The sequence below is a fragment of the Panthera leo genome, chromosome B1, assembly GCF_018350215.1.
Source record: "Panthera leo isolate Ple1 chromosome B1, P.leo_Ple1_pat1.1, whole genome shotgun sequence".
Taxonomy (NCBI): domain Eukaryota; kingdom Metazoa; phylum Chordata; class Mammalia; order Carnivora; family Felidae; genus Panthera; species Panthera leo.
The window spans coordinates 45,426,433-45,440,829 of NC_056682.1; the positions used below are offsets into that span (position 1 = coordinate 45,426,433).

The window sequence follows — 14,397 nt, forward strand, 5'->3', positions numbered from 1 at the left end:
CCCACTATTTCAGCTTTGCACTTCCACGGATTACAATAGATTCCACTCCCCTGAAATCACTGCTTTATTCTGCACATGACTTCTACTGAACCTAAGCTCTTTGGGGGAACATTTCAGTGTTTCCCAAGCCAAGCAAAGTTGTTGGGAGACAGATTTAAATAAATATTTTCAGTCTGGTTTGGTTTTGGTTATATTTGTCTGCATAAGTAAATATCAGTTCTGATTCAAAGTAGCATTTGGCTTAAGGCTCTGCGTGGAGGCTCTTACTAAAATACCCCTTACTAAAATATTGATTAAGGTATAGAATAATATTTTTTAGAAACTCATACCACCACCAAAATTTGGTAGTGACAGATAACCAATAGCAATTGTTTAATATACAGGGCTGTTAATGATCAGATGGGTCAGAAGTCAAGACTTGAGGCTGGGCAAGGATGCGTAATTAGCTGAGGGAAAGAGAATGTGAAGTGAATAGAGAAAAAAGGAGTTAAAAAGACTAGCAATGATGACATAACCAGTTGTATAAAATAGAATCACTTTTTCCTTACTTCCTTCTTGGATCATTTTATATAGATATAAACACACACACATGCACACACACACACCCATCACCCTAAAATGGATGGAACGTCACAAAGTAAGAACTTTGGTGTCTTCTTCTGGGAAGATTCTATGGGAGATATATTTGCATCATATTAGGTGAAGTATGACTTCCATATTGTCTTTACTTAGAAGGTAAGTGTCGTTGAAAGACTTGCGTACGGATGCCACATTGAAGAGGCTTGAACTGCACTATATGGTTTTAACATCAACGTTGTTGAGATTTCCTAGAATCTCCTTCCCAATTAGATGTGGCCAAAGGAGGTACTCCCAAGAGATTTGGGAGTAGAAGGCTCTGGTGGCTTAATTGTGCTGACAGACTCAGAGGGGCCAGAGAGTTCCAGTTCTTCCATGTCTAACTTCTTTCTGACTGGTCCATAGGCAGACACTGGACTGTGACCTACAGATGTCTTCTCCAGATTTCTTCCCTCCACGGCCTCGCTTTTATGGCTGAGCGTATGAAGCTTCTCAAAGTAGCTTGTTATTGACTTCTTTGATCCTCCAAATCCCCTGTCAGACATGCACTCCCCAGCCCCTCCTATAATTGTGCAATGTCTAACTGCTGTAATAAATCTGTTATCCTATAACTCACGGGTTTTCTGCTTATCTGACTGAAAGCTGATTGGCATAGATACCGTTGAGATAGACAAAGAAAAGGGTTTCAGAAAGTAAGGGATAAATTAACAGATTTGCAATGGTGGTAGAAGTCTATAACACGTATCTTGACAACTTTTGTAGATGAAATAGAAAAAAAATAGAGTTATGTAAGTCCTGAATAATATCATTAATAAAGCTATATGTGTAAATGTGTATATATTGATCTTCATATCCTGCAGAGAATATTCTTTATTTTCATCATCAATAAAACATTTATGAAATATCGATCTACATTATGTCCCAAAGAAAAACTTAAAAAATAATTACAAAGAGCAGGAACTTGGATCAATGGATAAACCTTGAGTATTTGTAGCAGATGTCACAGATGATGGTGTTTTGCTGGACTAGAAAAAATTTAAAAGATAGAAATCAGTATGCTTCGATAAGCACTTGTTTAATATGATGACCCAGGTATTATGCTAGATGCTGGGGGTCCCATGACCCCTACCTACTTCCAGGTCCTTACAGTCTCACTGTAAGCTAGTGGCCACAGAGCATGGGTGGCAGCTTGGAATTACAATCAAGCATCGTGTGTCCCTGATATGCCAGGAGGTGAGAATGATTCGTGTCGGGGAGTGAGTGAAATCAGGTTGTTTATATATGTGAAGAAATCTGATCATCAGAAACCTAAAAGCATTTTAATTTTATTCAATTCAAAGTGGGAGTCACTGGTGTTTTCAGATGTTTTAAGAGATTTAACCTTAGGGACATGTGGGATAGATTGGGATGGGGGTGAACTGGACCATGAGGTTCCATTCGAGAAAAGGGCCAGCATCAGTCACAGTGGAACTGGAAAAGAAAGGTTGATCTGCAAGTAGTATTTCAAACACTTGAAGGCTGCTTCGAGATAGGGAGGAATAGGAAGGAGTCATCGTGACTACAGTAATTTCAACCCTGAGTGACTGTTAGAAGGGTGTCAACACTGGCAGAAATAGGATATCAGTGCTTTCTAATTTCTTTTTTTTTAATTTTTTAATGTTTATTTTTGAAAGAGAGACAGAGACAGAACACGAGTGTGGGAGGGGCAGAGAGAGACAGGGAGACATAGAATCCAAGGCAGGCTCCAGGCTCTGAGCTGTCAGCACAGAGCCTGACCTGGGACTTGAACTCATAGAACACGAGGTCATAAACTTGAGTCGAAGTTGGATGTTTAACCGACTGAACACCCAGGTGCCCCCGTGCTTTCCAACTTCTAAAATGTGTTTCCAAACTTTTAAGGAGGATAACAATTTAAACACATACATGTAACCTCTTGCCTCCAGAGTCCTCAAAAATTACCTACAGATATTAATGGGGTTATTCTGACTAGAAGCCAGGGAAGAATGCAAGACAAACTTCAGAAACATGGAGGACATTTTCCTGGATACAATGGAGATAGAAATCTATCATATCTGTTGGACAAGATCTGCATTTTCCTGCATATAATAAAGAACAGTTGGGGAATTAACCAAAGAGATCCAAACAAATCCCTTCAACCTTCCACCCACCATAGTTTGGAGCAGTGGTTTGACAATGGACATGCGGTGTGGGGGGCCATGTAGGCCATCTGCATCCCATCAGTTTGTCCTTGGCACCTGTTGGGTTCCAGAGGCTGCACCGAGCAGGTGGCTGGTGGCAGTTGTTAATCCTGGCGTAAACAAAGGGAATGGAGAATCACGTCCAACCATTTCTGACTGTGTCACTACACCTAGACAAATGCACCAACAGGAAGGCCAGGTCACGTGGAAGTTACCTCCAGCCCAGCACCTCCATATTTCTCTAATGCTGGCAAATCCCTGCACTGGTAAAGTCAAACCAATGTAAATCTATGCCTATCTCTTTTCTTTTCAAGGTCCAAAAGTTCTGTTTGTTTGTTGTCAAGGAACCAGGAACTCTATAATGGAAACCACGTCAATGGTGTTGGTCAACACCTCAATCTCTTCAATGCTCAACAAGCATATACATCCCATTTTAAAATGTCCAGATGGAGAAAAACCACTAACACAGAAATATTCTGCAGCTTAAAAAGAAACTATTTGGTGGAATCAGAGCAAAATTCCTCCTATAAAGCTCAAATGGCTGCAATAAAAGGAGAAGCTGTTGGGCATTTCCAAAGTATGCTCTTTATAATACTCAAGTAGATATTACACTTCTGCAGTTTGAGAAATATCATAGGTAACACTACGAAACCATGAACAATCAAGTGACAATGTTAAAAGGCAAGCTTAGAACAGCTGAATGGATACGGCCAACAAACCGAGTCTCTGAAAAATGAAGGCAAATCCTACAAACTCTCCCAGCACGCAAAGGGAAAAACAATAATTGAAAGCGTCGAGAGAAGTGTGAAAAGACATGATCTGGGAAACAGCATATTCGTAGCAGGGAGCGCACAAGACAGAAAAAACAACAGAAGCAAAGTTTCTTGAGAGCGTTCACCAGGTACTAAAAGCAATGCATGAAAATATTGCCTAAACATTTTTATGGGATCCAGTGTCTAAGAATAGTTTCCTCTATTTAGATCTAGGTGTATCACCCTACCAGGATCTGGATGCCCCGTGTTCCTATTTAAAAATAGCAACATTGAAAATGTGCACGTGGAACTCAATTGCTTGGGTTTTGAGATCAGTCGATAAGTTTCATGTAATTCTAATCAAAATTCTAAATGGATTTTTTTTTTAACTTGACAGTAATCAGAAAGTTCATCTGGAAGGTTTTGAAATGTTTGAAGAAGGATAATACACGTAGAGACTTGCTTTTCTAGATTTTAGAAGATTTTATGCAGCTGCTGTCATGAAGCGGAGATGATAATGGAATAAGAATAAAAGACCCTGGAGCGGACCACGGTGTGCAACGAATCAAATGATAAAGTTAGTACTTTAAATCAGTGACTAAAGATAATTATCGAATAAATGGCACTGGGGCAATTGGCTAACTATGGGAGAAAACAGCTAGATACCTGCCTCATATCACTTGTCAAAGAAAGTTTTAGAGGGATTAAAAAGCTAAATGTAAAAGACGCAACCACTGATGACCTAGACGGGAGTGTTGATAGGCACCTATCTGATATCACATAACAGCAAAAGAAGAAAGCATGAAGAAACTTACTGATAGATTTTAAAACATCAAATAATTAAAACCCATATTTACCAAAAAAAAACCCTATTAACCAAGTTAAAAGCTTTATGATAAATTGGGGAACTCGCACCACGTATAAAGACAAAGGTATAAATGTAGAAACACAAACATATGAAAACAAAGCTATGAATGTACTTGGAAAATCCAGAAGAAAAGAAATTAAATTCCATCGTAGAAAATGGGCAAGAAACAATATATAGGCATTTGCAATACGGGAGGAAATACAGTGGTCAATAAATATGGATGATAGTAAGAACCTGGTATATTCGTATGCTGTAGGTGTTGTAACAAATCACCACACACTTGATTGCTTCAAACAACAAAAAATTATTTCTCACAGTTTTAGAGTCTAGAGAGTTGAAATTGGTTTCATTGGGCCAACATCAAGGCTGCGCTCCCTCTGGAGGCTCTAGGGGACAGCCCATTCCCTCCTTCTTCCAGCTTCTCAGGCTGCCAGCAGTTTCAGTGTGGGGTTGCATCACTAAAGGGTCTGGTTCTGTGGTCACAATGCCCCTCTTCCGTGTGTCTGAACTTCCTCTCCCTCTTTTACGAGAACGCTTGTGATGGCACTTAAGGGCCACGCAATAACCCAGTATACTTTCTCCATCTCAAGATCCTCTTCTTAAGTTCCACCTGTGATGATCCGTCTTCCAAATAAGGTACGTTTACATGCCCCAGGGATCAAAGCCTGGTATATTGGGGGCTCATCACACAGCCTACTACATCTAACTAGTAATCAAATAATTTTAAAACTGTTATGCGTTATGTTCATTTATGTAGGGGTGAAAGATCACAAAACCAGTGTTTGTAAAAGGGCTGGATGATAGAATATTGGTATGTTGTTTTAGAGGCCCAGTTGGGCAATATACACCGAGCTACTTAAGAGCGTTCAAGCTTTTCCACTTTTTGATATTTTTCAAATGGAGATAACGAAAGCTGTGCACAAAGGTGATTATCATAATGTTATTATAGTACAGTTTATAAGAGTTAAACAGTGTAAGCAACCTGAATGTTTGGAATTTTTTTTAATAAAGGTGCGGTATGCTGAGCATACATGAAAAATCATTTATTGAAGACTATGCAGCACGCTAGCATGCGAAGCAGGGAACCAAACCATATGGTTCCAGTCTTGTTAAATACACCTGGAAACCAATAAATACATATATCCCCACATGAAATTGGAAGTGCACACCCCGTAACGTTAGGAGTGGATATCCCTGAGGTTGAGTGATTTTTATTTTCCTTTTCGTATTGAAACATTTTCCCATATCTTTTTGCAAGGAACTAGTTGTACTTTCTTTTAATGCTACGATCCCCATTATACCGAGGTCCTGATCACTGAATTACTTAACATTTAGGGATGAGCTGAGTTAGGCAGTCTTCATAGAGGAGAGAACAGAGAGTGACTTAGTTTTTTATGCTAAACTGATCATGGGACAGCCAGGTATCACCTGTGTTTGGACTTCGGGTTCGTGGCAGATACTGCCTCTCTGGAGCTGTGCTTCGTGAAGCCCTGGAGGAACCATGCTGGCTTCCTAGTGCTGCGGAACATGATTCTAGAATTCGTCCTAATGGACCACCAGCATTCTGAACCCAGATTTGTTCCTATTCTCTTCTCTTTGTGTATACGTTCACGTGCACTGGCTGTCTGACCTGCAGCGACTCATTTCTCTAACAAAATATTAATAAGTTAAGATCTATATGCATATTGAATAAAGTATTTAAAATTATCATTATCATTATATTTCTCTTTGTTTCTTTTTTGTATTTTGTGGCATGCCCAGCGAATGCAACCTTTCAAGTTTGCCTGTCCCTAAACAGTGAAAACTAACCATGGAAAACCCAGCGCTCAGAGCATGAGGCAGATCTCAGTCTTCTCTGCCTCAGGTACATAAAGCAGAGTCAGTTTCAGACTCTGTGTTGCAAAAGAGAGCATGCCACAAGAAATGATGGTTCCTGGGATAGCGTGTCACAGACACAGACTACCTGCTCTAAGAGACATCTACATTTGGCCTCCAGGAGTGTGATTTTTCCTTCTGTCTTAAGCAAAACTTGTACTGATCTATAGAGCAGCGTTTTACAGTAACAGCAGAACTGAACACTGGGCTCCAAGGGGAAGGAACGAGAGTATAGAAACAAGCGGGTCACAGAGCACCTGAACCCTGCTTCCTGGGCGGAAGTATGAAGAGGCAGCACAGGTCTATAAAGGTAATTTCTACAGAAAGTCTGAGAACCCAGCAGGGCCTGGAAATAGCAGAAGAGATCACAGATATCATAGCAGAAATGCAGCTAAGAGAATGGGGCAGAAACAGAAGGGGCCATATGGAGATAGAGATGTATCACCTTGCGTAGACCGGTAGCGGAGGACCAGGAAGGGGAGATTCACACTTCAGTGGACGCTCAGAGGACATCAAAGTCCACAAGTCTGCCTGGATGCATTGGCATGGCTTACCAGCCTCCAATTTGCCCACAACCCCAGGCAGGTGGGAGACAGGAGGACTGGAGCGACTTAGTTGAATTTCTCTAGCTGAACGGGGGCTCAAATTGTTATTATGCTGATCCCGTGGATTGGATTCACGTGTGCTGAACCAGTCTACCCATCGGCTGGACCACTTTCCCATTCGAATGAGGGCAGAGCTGGAGGAGAGAAGACGGTGGGGAGGGCTGTGCGAAGCCCAGAACTACAGCCATTTTTGCAGTGCTGTTTGTGGTGTGGACCGTCTGCTCACGGACCGGGTGGAGAGGGGCTGCAGGCTTGGCCATTTGTGCTCTTGAGCAGTACTGAGCTTTAACTCTGGGATTGAGGCTGTGTCTGGGCATCTCATTGGTAGCCCAAAGTCCTTTTATTTATGGGCATGTCAGAAAGTTAGAATTGAGGGGTGAGGCCCTGGTTTACAGAGGAGAGGAAATCCAGGAGCCCAAACATCGAACTGGCCATGTTTTCATTCGCTGGTTCCATTTAACAGCCTCTCGCAACATATGCAGTTTACATTACGGTATCCGGCACATGTAGACTTTGGCTGGGCTTGTCCTCCTGAGTTCAGAATTTATGAGCGCGCAAATAGACATCCAAGCAAAGAGTAGGCACGCCAGAATAACGAGAGGGGAAAGCCTCGATTCTGTCTCTTCGGGGCCACGTTAACTCTGTCCTGACCAGCAGAAGAACAAGGAGATTCCGCGTCTCCAAAAGGAGGCTGGGGAGGAGACGAATACTCTGAGATTCTGTTCTGGAGTTGTGGAAATACAGCCTCGTGCTCTCCTGCTTTCAGTTCCCTGGAGCAGGATACTGAAGAAGGAAAAGGCGGCCGCTGAGCCTTTTTGTGGCTCTAAGAAAATGAGATCATTTAAGCAAGAAAACCAGCAGACTGGTCATTTAATAGCAGGACCCAGAAACCTTGTAAATACTTCCTCATTAGGGCAACCCAGCGGTTTATGGCCAAACTTGTAACAGGGTCCTTTGAAGTCAACAGGAGTTAAATTTCAGTGAAGGCTGTGAGCCCACAGGTAGCCCCACTGATGAGTGGCATTATCCAGTCCCTGCACGATTACATGTGGTCACAGCCAGAGCAGTTGTTGGGTGAGGAACGCTGCTCTAAGGACAGGGAAAAGTAGAACATTGATGGGATATGATGATTTCCGTAATTACCTAGATATCACATGCCAATCACAATTAAGTTACTTGACGTTCCCTTCAAGTGCACCTGCCTTTTACACAACGGATGCATCTCTGTGCCGAAGCGTGTGAGGCAGCAGCGAACACAATGTCTGGTCCTATGTGCGTTGTTACTATCTGGGAAGAGAGAAGAGACAACGGAAGAGAGGGAACACTCAGTTTACTCACCTATCATTGGCCAGAGTGTCAAAAGCGCCTGATTCTTCACTTTATAGGTAAGGGCATGAGGCACAGGGAGGTTAAGTAACTTCTCCAAGATTGCACAGCTACAGAGAGGTGGAAACCCAATTTAAAACCAGGTTTATTTTCGCTGTCTTTCATCCTCTGTCCTTGTTCCACTCAACCCTTCTGGCTTTGATGCTCACCTCTCCCTACGTACTGCTTTGGATGGAGCCACCGAAAATCTCAGTTGCCCAAACTGGTGAGCATTACAGAACATTTTGCTTGTTTTGTCAGTCGTATTTCACGCTGTTGACCCCTCCCTCACTCCTTTCCTGAAACTCCTTTCTTCCTGAAGTTTGTTCTTCAAACAAACACTTCAAACAATAGGAAGTGTGTTCTTCCTATTAAGTATCTACCTCTTTGACTTCACTTTATCTGATATAATTATAACAGATAATAATATTTGTAGCAGTGTCTATTAAATGCTCCCTATGTTCTACGCATCGCACCTTGTCTCCCGTTGAAATTTCACAGCTGCTCTATGAGGTAGGTATTATTATTATTATTATCAGCACTGTTGAGCAGAGCAGAAAGAGGGACTGTGAATGGTTTTGTAAGTTGGATAAAGTGGCACAGTCCCTGAATTGCAGAGTCAGGACAAAAATTGAGGTCTGGGGTGCCTGGGTGGCTCAGCTGGCTAAACCTGTGACTTCAGCTCAGGTCATGATTTCAGGATTCATGAGTTTGAGCCCCACATCGGGCTCTGCATTGACAGTGAACTGTCTGCTCGGGTTTCTCTCTCTCTCCCTCTCTATCTGACCCTTCCCCACTTGCATTCTCTCTCTCTCTCTCTCTCTCAAAATAAGAAATAAACTTAAAAAACCCCTGAGGTCTGCCAGGCTCTGGTTCCATGCTGGCTGGGATTCCTGTGTCTACTCATGTCTTTTGTTCTCGCCTCTAAATACACACTTTCCTTGAGTAGCTCTGCTCAAGGTTATGCTTTCATCGACATCCTAAATGTAGATGGCTTCTTGAGCATTAGAATCTATGTCCAAGTATCTAGATGCTCACTGTCCCCTAGATGTCCTCTGGAGCCTTCACCCTCAACACGCTCCAGGCTGTCCCCATCTACCCTCCTCACCCTGTCGCTTTTGTTGCTGTCACCTTTCATATGACTGTTGGAGCAGTAACTGGGAGTTCTTAGAGCCCTCCCTTTACCTGCTCACATCTAAGCCCCAGGGTCCTTCCTCCCAAATCTCTCCCTGTCATGTCCCTTCCCTTCTCCTCACTGCTTCTCTCAGCCCCTCCTACCGCTGAGCTAGAGGACCTCCATCGAATCTGCACATTGTGATATTTTCAACATCAAGACTGATCAGACCACACTGAATGCATCAGGGCTGTCACAGGGGTTTCCTTAAATTAAAAAAAAAATAATGTTTATTTTGAGAGAGAGAGAGAGGACAGGGGAGGAGCAGAGAGACAGGGAGACACAGAATTCGAAGCAGACTCCAGGCTCCGAGCCATCAGCACAGAGCCCAACGCAGGGCTCGAACTCACAAACTGCGAGATCATGACCTGGGCCAACGTCAGATGTTCAACCTCCTGAGACTCCCAAGTGCCCCACCTTAAAATGTTTTTTAAGCAGAGGCGTCCTATATGCATTTAAAACTAATGCTAAGCCCTAGAAAGTATGACTGGTAAAAGCAAGAGAAAGCACTAAGGTTTATGTTTGACCTTCTCCTTCTTCCCTTAATGGGCTTTGTTCCCTGATTGGTCAGTGCTTATTTACTGAGTGCTAACTATGTGTCAGCTCCCTTCCAGGCACTGGGCATAAACCAGTGAGCAAAGGGAAACCTAAGTCCCCGGCTCACATTCTAGCTATGGTAGCAAATGAGGAGATAGGCGAGAAACAAATGAAAAAACATGTATGTGATATGTCAGAGGGTAATAGGAAAACTTACGCATGGTAACAGATTAGGAAAAGCTGAAGTGGATGTCAGTTTGTCTCATCAAACAGGGTAGCCAAGGATGGCTTCTCTAATAGCTTGATATTTGGTCAGAGATCTGAAGGAGGTGACACAGAGGGTCCTGAATGTGTTAGTAAAAAGCCCTCCATGCCTGGGAAATGGGGTGCTAAAGTCCAGAGCCCCCGAGACCAGTGTGGCTGCAGATGAGTGGGTGAGGGGACGGGGTTAGGCATGAGATCAGAGAGGTATAGTGGGTAGCAGGCGAGGTCACATCAGGTGTGGTAGGCCATACCTGTTGAGTTGGATCAACCTGTCCTCTGAGTGACGTGGGGAGCCTCCTGAGAATTTTCAGCAGAAGATCCACATAATGCAATTTAGGTTTTGAAAGTCAAACAGTTATATTGATGGTAGGCTCTGGGGAGGTCAAGGCAGAATCGGAAAGATCATAGAGAAAGGTATTCCCAAACATCAGGTGAGGGATGGTGGTGGCTTAACTAGGAGAAGAAGGGGGAGACATGGTTAGATATAAGACAAGTTCTCTACTACAGACTGTGTTATGCAGTGCAGATCCAGAACACTATTTAAAAACTGGGGGTCTGGAAGATAAACTCGTACATGCCTCTGCAAAGCCTAGAGAGTTCCTCCTGACCGGGTCCCCACCGCATGCCCAGCCTTGTTGTGAAATGCGCCATGCTGCACGAGCTGTGGTGATGCCTGCTGTGCCCAGGGCCCACCACCTTCTCTCTAGGCTGGAGCCTTTGCATGAGCTGTTTCCTCTTTCTAGATCTTTCTTTACTCTTTGTAGACCTTTGCAAAGTCAACCTTTAAATCCCAGCTCAAGTGTTGGGATTTCAAACTCTTCCTTTGAAACATTTCCTTGGTCCCTAGGTCTTTTCAAACTCTTCCTTTGAAATATTTCCTTGGTCTATTTGGATGCTTCTTCTTCTATGCTTAAGTTTAGTTTGTTCATAACCCCATCAAAGCGACTGCTTGATGCATTGCAATCGATTGTTGCTTTGTCCCCTAAGTTGTTAAGCAACTTGAATGTCTAGACTGAGCCGGTTTTATCTGGTCTCCTCAGGACCTACTTTGATGCTGGCATGCAACAAGTGTTTTATAAGCACTTACTGAATAATAAATAAGTGAGTTTTAACTTCACAACTCACTTCAGAATGTGAGTAGTGTTCAGAGTGTGAGCCTAACTTGAGCAACAAAATGCTCAGGGCCAAAATTTCCCCTAGATGTTCCACCGAGGGCGAGTATGGAATATGACCCCCATGGATCAACTGCAAGGTTTGCTTTTATGAGAGGTTTGCACATAAATGTTCCATCAGCAAGTTCTTTGAGCTGGGAAAATGGGAGCTAGTAGGAGGCACTGTGTTGACATGGAAGATGGGCCATTCACTGTTTAAGATTCGTTGGCCATTTGTGGAGTTCTTTTGAACTTAAATAAACTAATATAAATTGACTTTTTGCTATAAAAAACATACTTTCTACTTCATATACAATATGTATGTGGGATACTGCTCAGTCCCAGGCTGCCAGAAATTATCCCATGTTAAGAGCTGAATCATGACATTCATGGGTCATAATCTGCACACTGGATAATTTTCCCTGAACTGGGAGGGAGGTTTCGTTAATTTTTTTTAATGTTTATTTATTTTTGGGAGAGAGAGACAGAGTGTGAGCGGGAGAGGGACAGAGAGAGAGAGGGAGACAGAATCTGAGGCAGGCTCCAGGCTCTGAGCTGTCAGCACAGAGCCCAACAGGGGGCTCAAACCCACGAACCATGAGATCATGACGTGAGCCGAAGTTGGATGCACAACCGACTGAGCCACCCAGGCTCCCCAAGAGGGAGGTTTCTTTAGGAATGGAGATCTCTCCTTCCAGTCTAACCCTTGGCTTGACACCAAGGCTTGGGGTGTTCTTTGTATAATCACACATGTTTTTAAAAGTAAAAACAAAGGCATTTGGATCAAAGATTTCTATTTCACAATAGGACTCACAGAAATATATGTGTAGCCAGGCTGCAACCTGCCAGCTGTCAATTGTTAGAACAAGCTTTGCTGGACATGAGTTTTCAAGTGCATTTTTAATAGTTGCTGATTTAAAACCAAGGAATAATGGGATGAAACAGATTTGAAGCAGGATCTGCATGTTCCTAAGAATGAGGAATAAAAATTATTATGCGCTATTTCTATCCAGACGCTTCACATTTTTTATCTCGTTTAATTCTGACAACAGCTTTTCAAGGTATTTTATTCTCACTTTCCAAATGAGAAATTAGCGGCTTAAGGTCACATAGCTAGTTAAGAAAAAAAAAAAAAAGCCAGTTCTAAAACAAAGTGCTGTCAAATTACAAAGTTCTTTCTACTACACACTGCTGCCTTTTTGTCTTGGTTATTTCTTATAATGAACACTTTTTATTCTGCAGATACATGCACTGTTTAAATAAGCTTTTTTTGTGGTGTTTATAAATCATCTTGGAATAAGGTGACCTTACGTCTTGGTTTGCCCTGAACACCCCTGCTTTATGGCTATTGCCTTGGTAAAATTATTAATAACACTGCCTTTCACTCTCAGAATTGTTTCAGTCTGGAAAGTAAATTATATGGTCACCCTCTCTTTGAACTGGCAGATCACACTGCTTATCCAGTCTCTTCCTGGTGAATCCTTTGCCCAAGCACAAAGGATTACTTTGTTTGTTTGTTTGTTGGCTTGCTTTTGTTTTTCAGATTAACTGCTTAGCTTCTAGAACCATCTAGATCATCAGAAATGCAGGAGGAAAAAAATCCAAACATAATCGTTATACCACGAAGCCAACAAGGCAATGCAGGCTGATTTTAGTTCACTGAACAGATTGACTGAGAATTTTTCCAGTTGTTCATCTGGAGAACCAGATTTAAATTGTGTTGTGTTAGAAACACTGATATGTAAAAAAATGAATATATATATATATATACACACACATATATAAAGATATATACATATATATATATATATATATATATATATATAAGTTGTGTGTATACACACACACACACACACACACATCCACACATAGTGGTGGAGAGCAGTTCTCTGTAGGTTTGGCAGTTGGCAGGCAGAGAACCTGTGAATTTCAAATAAGGAAGAAGTTGATCCTGTAAGTCCCATATAAAAATAACTTATTCTATATTTCTGAAGATCTGGAATCTTCTCTTTGATGGTAAAGCATGCCCCTTCTCTGGGCTATCCGAGTGTGAAGCTGGGGAAGACAACCTTCCTTTTGTCTTTGTAAGCCTGGTCCTGAAGATAAAGATCCAGAGACCAAGCCTTTAAAATGTGTGCTAAGCAATGCCCCAAAGCCATTGCACTCTTCCCAGCCACTGGCTTGCCTTTTTAGGGTAGCCCATTCCTCATGTGTTATTCTTGCGGGACTCTACTCCCTGTATTGCTCTGGCTAATTGAATTCCCCAGCGGGATGAAAGCATTTTTGTGCTGGCTTGAGAACAGAAGAGCCCAAATGCACAAAACTGTAAATACTGATGACAACAGAATCTCATCCCTCCTGTTGTTATTTATTTTGAGATTTTTGCTGGGGCAATAGTTTTATGTTTGACATTTATATAGGTCACGGTGAGCTAATAGCCATCTGCCATCTGGGGACTCTTTTGTAATGAACATTATAGAAGACTATGGAAAAATTCTCTGGCATTTCTGATTTGCACACAAGCAGAGATGGGGCTGCTCTTTATGCTATTCTGGCTTACATTAGTCATATGCTCCGCCTAGGTGCTCACTCACACTCGGACATGCAGGCAGGGAGCCCTGGGAGCCTGGGCTGGGCTCAGCCAAAGCTGATTTCTCTGTCGTTCTCAGATACATCTTTTGGCAGTGAAGAGGAGTTCTGGCTTTCAAGCTTCAGGAAACTTCACCTGGATCTAATGGTACCCGGGCTAGACAATGAGTTTTCAGTGAGCCCTGCTGGTTTGTGTTAGGTTTTCAAAAGAATAATGACCATAGAAAACAACCCCGAGTATGTTTTCTATGGGCAGCCCAAGGCCATTGAAAGAGCACGTACTGCCTAATTGCCAGATTTGTACTCATCCAAATCAGACCCTCACTTGAACTCTTCAAGCCTCCATTCCTTCATCTATAAAATAGAAGTAAAAGGTTGACCTTATTTATTTGAAAATTACATGAAACTACACATAGGAAACATCTAACACACCACTTAGTGAA

At 42.4% G+C, this 14,397-nt stretch overlaps 1 long non-coding RNA gene across 1 annotated transcript; it reads left to right on the forward strand.

The window, feature by feature from the left end:
- Positions 1-4,904: 4,904 nt before the first annotated feature.
- Positions 4,905-14,121, forward strand: LOC122216909. The gene is made up of 4 exons (XR_006201182.1): positions 4,905-5,030; positions 6,156-6,579; positions 8,068-8,259; positions 14,035-14,121. It is a non-coding gene; the product is annotated as an uncharacterized LOC122216909 (long non-coding RNA).
- The last annotated feature ends 276 nt before the right edge of the window (positions 14,122-14,397 follow it).